Source organism: Cupressus sempervirens, chromosome 3, assembly GCF_028749045.1.
Source record: "Cupressus sempervirens isolate cs-2001-9-10 chromosome 3, ASM2874904v1, whole genome shotgun sequence".
NCBI lineage: Eukaryota > Viridiplantae > Streptophyta > Pinopsida > Cupressales > Cupressaceae > Cupressus > Cupressus sempervirens.
Window position 1 is genome coordinate 145,208,383 of NC_143120.1, and position 8,538 is coordinate 145,216,920.

Below are 8,538 nucleotides of genomic sequence, written 5' to 3' on the forward strand. Positions count from 1 at the left end.
TATTGGTGTAAAAAAAAAAAAATTTACCCCCATCATAATTGCCGTTAGCTGGAAAAATGTTTTTTTTTTCTGGATGGAAAAAAAATTAAAACTCCAGCAAAAATATTAATAGCCAATCAGAAAAAAGAAATAATCTTTCAATAAATAAAAATAAAAATATAAAAATATAAGTACTATTAACCATAGCAAACTTTAGGAAAATGTTTTAGACTGCACGAATTTCAAAGTAAACTAATGCATATAATTTAAATGAAAACAATAGTTCTCACCTATATATAGGCAGGACTAATAAAACTGAAACAATGTGGATATTGTAAAAACTTTAATAGGAATGGAGAATAGAAACACAATATTGGGAACAGGAATGGCTATTTTAATAAAAATTATTTTTTGGAATGGGTATAAGCTCATTTTAGATGCAAAATAGAAATGTGTATTCTTATTCTCTATTTCAATTGACAAACCAAACAGAAAATAGAAAATGTACTCCAAATTTTCTATTCCTATTCTAGCAACTAGACAGAAACTAAAATCTAATCTTGAACTCTTTCATCACTAGCCATCATAGATCGTTCACCTATACACTATTATGTGTGAGATTTGCCCACGTGATGTCTCACCTTGCAAATTTTCCCACTGCGAAAGATAAAGGTGTGGCTATTATATTGAAATGTCCCTTTTCTGATTTTTGTATGATATTTCCAACCTCTAATCAGATTTTCAAGATCAAACAACTAATATCACAAAGATCCACCAAATTTCTCAAGAAACCCCAAATCGGGTATGCCAGAAATTGTGCCAAAAGCTTCACAGCTTCACAAATTATTAATAAATCTGAAAGTGGAAATTTTTACAAAAATTTCAGTAGCATAACAGCCTACAAAATAAAATTTCCAGATCTGTATAGCCTTTACACAACAGTTCTCAAATGTAGGACAAAAACTATGCTCATCGGGCTCTCGAAATTAACACAAAAATGCTCGGAAACACCACAAAAACACTAATAATCTATCTCAGAAGTTTAATCACGTCCCAATACATATATTCAGCTCTATTTTAATACCTTAAAGTCTGAAATATAGCAGAAACCCAAACTGATATGAAATACTCAACTGAAAACACCAAACTCATACAAAAAACACACCCGAAAACCCACAAATCTGCACTGTTCAGCACAAAGGAAAACTCTGTATGAGCATGCACATGGAATGGCTTCAAACTCCTGTCCTTAGCCTTCCTGGAAACCTGCAAACTCCCATTCTTGGGTCTCCCTGAAAACCTGTAAACTCCCATTCTTGGGTCTCCTTCTCCACAGGTTTGGCAGCCTCTGAAGAATAACAAAGAAAATGAGCAAAATCAAGTTCTGGAATGAGCCCAAAATGCCTCCAAACCCCTTAAAAGAGGGCATAACTGTAACTCACATCCAAGAGAGGTTAATGAAACATATTTTAATAATAATTTTCATTTATTAGTCCAACGGTTTCCAAAGATTAACCCCCTTTTTTTGAAACTTCACTTTCTTGGGCCTGCCTGCCTTAGCAAAGATTATTATTTTTTAATTATTTGAAAAGGGGACATGACAAGTCCTCCCCTCCCAAACATTGCTTGTCCTCAAGCAATGGCTGAACAATAAACCAATCAATCCACCTGGATCCCAAATGTAGTCATGAACTATACTACTACCAATTAACATAGGCTCCTGCAATATCCTCTGCAATATGACCAAGAGGAATCCATAATCAAACTGACAATTATAGCTCAACCAAACTCCAAAATCACAACTTTCACAGTCAGAAACCCACGAGAGACAAACTCTTAGAACATCAAAACCCAAGTAAAGTGGACTACCAACACAGTAAATACCATCAATGCATTCCACTGGCCTATATGGAATGTACAATCCAACTCTGCAACAATGGTGAATGCTCTCAAATGAAACTATGCCAAGTATGGAGAATCCACACACTGTATAACTCCTGTAGTCAACACAACTCTGTAGATCATTGGCCACTGTCTCATAACCATAACTCCCATGCACCCCTAATGGTGAAAAGCCATCACAAGATAAACAACAATAAATGGAACCCAAACCAAATTTTCCTGCCATCAACTCCTCAACACAAGGATCAATTGCTAATTGATGTACATACCCTGCTGAAGCATCACTCCAAAACTCCTGCTCTAAGTCATGTATTATCAAGCTATCAACTGCAAGACCTATCGCCATGTCGTGCCCATCACAACTCTCATCCCAAGGCATCAAACTATTCCATAACTGATGATAAGCACTAGGAACCAAAGTACATCTTTGTATCATAATCTCATCAACATGGTCATCAAAGGTAAATTGATGAGCGTACCTCACAGTGTAATGCCGATAGAATGCGCCAATCTCAGTCAGTGGCTCAGACTGTAATCCAGATGAAACTAACTGCAATTGATCATTAACCATGTTGGAACTGACTACTACCTCCAAAGATATCACCAAGGGAGTAGTATTACTAGCAGGAACCATGCCAACTATCAACTCACCAACATCACACACAATCTTTGATACATCTCTAGTCTCTGTGCCATCAGTACTAGAGGCCACCACCATGTCAGGCATACAACAATCTGCTACAACACCCAACTCAACTGAACCTGACTCTAGTGGGAATGAACCTGATATGCCAATGTTAGTATCAAGGATGGATGCATCCCCATCTCCACTGTCTCTGACAATCTTGGCCATGGACATCCTCGGATCACCAAACACCATAGCTTGTGACTGTATAGAATCAGGTAAAGACTATAGTCGCTCTAACTCCATGGTCACCTTAGCCAAATGAAACTGTGACTCCTTGAAAGCCAACTGTGTACTCTCAAGAATCTCAGAAGTCACCTCAAGCTGCTCAGTAAGCTCACTCACCTCATCTTCCTTGGCCAACAATGCATCATATGCTGTACTGCCCCACTCCATAAGATAATCTCTGTCGGCTACCAACTGCATATAATTCTGTCTCAAAATCCGAATAGCCTCCCATAAAGAGTGGATCTCTATCAAGGAAAGATAACTTCCTTCCTGCTCATCACTAGTAGGAGAACCCCATCCATAAATTGCTAACAACTGATGAGCAGCATCAAAATGTTGGCAAGTGATAGCAATGTCTTGGTCACTAACTCTCAACTGATTAGACACATGATGGCATTGGCTTGATTGTCTCCTACAAACCTCCTCTGATGCACTGTCTAAAGGAGTATAATCAAAGTCACTAGTCTCTAGAGTATTACAATCCATATCTTGTGAATCAAATCTAAAGCTCATATCAACATACAGAGTATCAAAAATATTAGCATTGCTGACCAACTCATCTGTACCCAAAAAAACTAAGTTTTCAAAACTGCCCACTACATCCTCCTGGATGTCATCAATGCCAATATGATCCTGGGACTCATCTGTACACACTGCCAAATATGAAAGATCATCAACACATTCCAACAAGTATGGTCGACTGGATATATGAACAAAGCCCAACATCGGTGTATAAAAACTAATACCAACATCAGACAAGATACTGGCACAAGAAAAGACAACACCATGTAATCTGCTAATCAAATCCATGATAGCACCCAAACAAACACTGCTACCAAAAAGTTTTAAAGATCTCCAGTCAACTGAATCCCAAATGCCAATATAACAATCTTGAGTCCATATCCGTAAACTAGAATCAACTAGTAACTCAAGCAAACTCCTCACCTGAGTAATATGACGAATACCAACTAACTCCACATACCTATCATGATGAGATAATGAAGTCACAATACTATCTTTGTTCACCTTTAGCTGGCTGGACAAATCATGTGAAGTACTACCAGCCTCAACCTCATGTGGTGAAGCATCTAACTGTGCTTGGTACGCTTTCTCAGCAAAATCATGAATGCTCAATGTATGCTCATCTCTACCAGGTATCTCACCATCTTGCACAACAACATCCTCATAATCATCATCTGAACCCACTACATTGTAGTCACTGCCTATTGTAACTATACCATCCTGATATGTTTCTCAAACTCTTCATGCAAGTTTCTTGAGAACTTGCATGAAGAGTTTGAGAAACTAGCTGATCCTCCAAATTTCTCAAGAAACCCCAAATCGGGTATGCCAGAAATTGTGCCAAAAGCTTCACAGCTTCACAAATTATTAATAAATCTGAAAGTGGAAATTTTTACAGAAATTTCAGCAGCATAACAGCCTACAAAATGAAATTTCCAGATCCATATAGCCTTTACACAACAGTTCTCAAATGTAGGACAAAAACTATGCTCATCGGGCTCTCGAAATTAACACAAAAATGCCCAGAAACACCACAAAAACACTAATAATCTATCTCAGAAGTTTAATCACGTCCCAATACATATATTCAGATCTATTTTAATACCTTAAAGTCTAAAATACAGCAGCAACCCAAACTGATATGAAATACTCAACTGAAAACACCAAACTCATACAAAAAACACACCCGAAAACTCACAAATCTGCACTGTTCAGCACAAAGGCAAACTCTGTATGAGCATGCACATGGAATGGCTTCAAAATTTTGTCCTTAGCCTTCCTGGAAACCTGCAAACTCCCATTCTTGGGTCTCCTTGGAAACCTGTAAACTCCCGTTCTTGGGTCTCCTTCTCCACAGGTTTGGCAGCCTCTGAAGAATAACAAAGAAAATGAGCAAAATCAAGTTCTGGAATGAGCCCAAAATGCCTCCAAACCCCTTAAAAGAGGGCATAACTGTAACTCACGTCCAAGAGAGGTTAATGAAACATATTTTAATAATAATTTTCATTTATTAGTCCAACGGTTTCCAAAGATTAACCCCCTTTTTTCGAAACTTCACTTTCTTAGGCCTACCTGCCTTAGCAAAGATTATTATTTTTTAATTATTTGAAAAGGGGACATGACATATATCTATAAAACATACAAAAAGTCAATTTTCTTTTAGATATAGTGATTTTGTTTCAAGTTTTTCCTCTTTACTATTTTCGATCACAGAACATGTAGATCATGAAGAACAGAAGAACAAATATTGAATTACAGAAGTATTTTTCATTTTCTGTATTTTGATCAATTTTATAGAGAGGATAGCTGGTGATAAAAGTGGTGCCACTATGGTGAAGTGTAGTAGGGTTTGGGAGCCTTCACAGGAAATAATTGTGGAGGACGATGATGGTGATTGCGTCGAAGGAGAAACAACATGGCTTTTGCGCGCACCCGCAAGGGACTCAAGAATTCGGTGGCCAAGCATTTTAGAGATCGTCAATGAGTTGCAGGGGACGATAATTAAAATGTGGTGTATTTTGCCCTGCTTTCACAATTTATTCTAGTTAGGGTTTTAAAATGAAAAACTGTTGACCTAGGCCTAATAATGGAAATGAAATCTCTTGTGCTTGGAAATATTTGTTATGGTGTTGCAGCACTCGTATACATATGCTCTATGTAATAATTTATGAGGGTTTAATTCTGTAGTTTTATGCTGTGTAGTTTGTAAGTAGAATCTTTCTCATCTCATCTCATGTTTGGTGAGCAGTCAAGCTATAGCTCTGTTTTCCATGTTATACAACCTCCTTTTTTTGAATGTTTGCAACAGGTAAAAGACCTCATTTCTGATGAGCAATCAAACTAAAACTTTGATTTTCATGTTGTTGCACTGCTGAAATTTTACAACAGGTGAAAATACCCGTTCTCTGTTTCCATCATTTTGCACCTTTTTCTAAAATTTTACAGTAGGCAAATGGCCTCATCTCTGATGAGTAATCAAGCTATAGCCCTAATTTCATGTTTCATTTGTCAAATTAAGGCCGGGTAATTTAACACAACTGTGGCATTAACTGTGTATGTTCTATTTTGGCTTGTTGAAACCCAAAACCCTAGAGAGTGATTTGTGTAATAACTGTAAGGTATTGAGTGTGGACATAAATAGTTTGATTGACACAGGGCATGGATTATGTGATGTGGATATAATACAAGGGAAGAAGATGTTGCACATGATAGGAACAAATTTGATGATGATCCTGGGCTGGAAGATTGTCAAATTGTGGAAGATTTGATAGCCTACTAGAAGTGCCATTATTGGAAGTCGATTTAGGTCTTCAGGAAAAAGTAAAAAAAGATTATTATAAATTTCTATGCTTTGAAGTTAAACCTATTTTTGAATTACATCTTAATTATTTCATAGAGCAGTTTGTTGTATGTGAGGATAATTCTAATGTGGTGTTCTAAATCACAAAACCGAATGCAACAGCCCCATAGAACATGATAGCACATAAGGGGTAACATTACCTGTGGAAAAATAATATCTTGTAGATGTTGTGGAAGAAGAATATTACTTTAAATTAGGAAAATTGGAGGGTTTATTTGTTTGTGGCCTTGATCACACAAAGCTTCCAATTGATTTCTATGATGATTATAATCTAATTGAGTGATGTTCTAGCCATTTGGTTGCTGCAATAGGAATAGGAAATTAGGAATATGTTTTCTATTTTCTGTTTGGTGCATCAATTATAATAGGGAATAGGAATACATATTCTCATTTTGCCCCTAAAATGAGCTTATTTCCATTCCAACACATAATTATTATTGGAATAGCCATTCCTATTCCCAATATGCAATTCTATTCTCAATTCCTATGCCTGCAACCAAATGGACCAAGGTAAAGTAAAAAAAGCTCCATGTTGTTCGGATTTTGATGTTAGTACTAATGATCTCACAAAGCACTCTGCTACTTGCCAGGACATGTATGGTCAAAATGAGAACAACTAACAACAATGCTTTATTTTGATAAATGCTCTTGGAACTGATTGCAATAGTGAGAGGTTATGATGGTTACTTAATGTGTCATTTTCTCAATTAATTGCATCCACCAAAATGAGGCAATGGCTATCCAGACCCACCATTTGACATGGACATGGCTTTTCTCCCTACAAATTGCACCATTGACTAAATTTCAAAAAAATGAAAACACACTGAATTTTTTTGAAATTTTCAGCATTTGGTCTTGATGATCTATATATTTTGTAATTGAAAACAACAAATTTTTTGAGAAAATTTCGTTGTGTTTTCATGAATCTGAAAAAGAATCATGTATGCTTTTTTTTTTTTTTGTCTTTCGTGCATTTTGTCTAGGAGATTAGCTAGCACTGTTTGACATGACTAGATGTTGAATTGTGTAGTGCATTGTTGCAGTTAGTCATTTCATTTGCCAATGCCAATGTCACAGTGCAACATCAATCTTAGGTTTTAAAATCATTTCTTATATATTTTGTGATAGACATTTGGGAAAATACATTTATAGAAAAATATAGTAGACCATGGATCATGTTTTTTAAAAAATATGTGTTTAAAAAATAATATATTTGTAAAAATTTAACCCATTATAATATTAATTAATTAATTTATAATTAATTATATGAGTTATACCATTATAATCTTGAAATACCACATATAAATATAGATATCTACAATTTAAATTTTTGTGTATATTATAATATTTTTTAATAAGAGATTGTTTATTTTCATTTTTATTTTTGATCGATAAATGACCAAAGATGTGTATTATATTAAATAATAAAAAGGAATTGTTACAAAAATCTCCATTCAAATGGGCACTATTAGGAAAGAATGGAGTAAGAAAACCTACAGTCTTGCTTGGGACCAAAGTCCTATATAGTACATTATAAAAGGGCTATACCCTAGTATAAACATAATTTTTTCTTACCAATTTATACAAATATTGATGAGTTATTTTACAATATAAATACATTCACTACATGGGGAGAATAATACTCGAGGTAAGACAACGTGCTCAAAGGAATGGAAGACCATCCTAAGTGTAGAGATAAGATCAACATCTACAAAACACACACAACTAAACTTCCAATATGGGATAAGTAACCTGAAATACAATAAAATATTAGGAAAATTAATAATATGTGAGAAAAAAATCAGATAATAGATTTAGAAGATCTACACATAAAGCCCTTTAATAATGATTCTCTTTCCTTTCTGTTCTAAATTATCATATTTACAAATCTCCACACTTTTATTGTTATTTGAATTCATAAATTGAAATTATCTATTATTAGGCCTAAGTATCGAGCAGTACTTGATCTAATCTAAATTGATGAGACTTGTCAGATGTTCTTAATATTAATCTAATATGCTTATTCTTTATACTTTCTGTTTTCCTACCTTTTTTGAGATGAATTTAACATCAAAGGTTTATTATTAGTCTTAAAAGATTTCTAATAGGACTAGTTTCGTGCTATCTTCATATTGATTCCTTCTAATAATATGTTTATTGACCCAATTTGCAGAGTTAATGGATATACTTTCTTGTAGACATTAATTGTTGTAGCTATGCAATCTCATCATTAATTTAATTTCTATTTTATAGTTTGATATACTCTATTGCTAATTACTAACCTTGATTTCTACCCTCATCTATTAATAGGATCCATACCATAATTGATCTTGCATTGATTCTATTCATGGAGCTTTGTAAT

At 34.8% G+C, this 8,538-nt stretch overlaps 1 long non-coding RNA gene across 1 annotated transcript; it reads left to right on the forward strand.

Moving 5' to 3' along the window:
- The first annotated feature begins 572 nt into the window (after nucleotides 1–572).
- Nucleotides 573–5,506, forward strand: LOC149565167 (uncharacterized). The gene is made up of 2 exons (XR_016361483.1): nucleotides 573–651; nucleotides 5,114–5,506. It is a non-coding gene; the product is annotated as an uncharacterized LOC149565167 (long non-coding RNA).
- The last annotated feature ends 3,032 nt before the right edge of the window (nucleotides 5,507–8,538 follow it).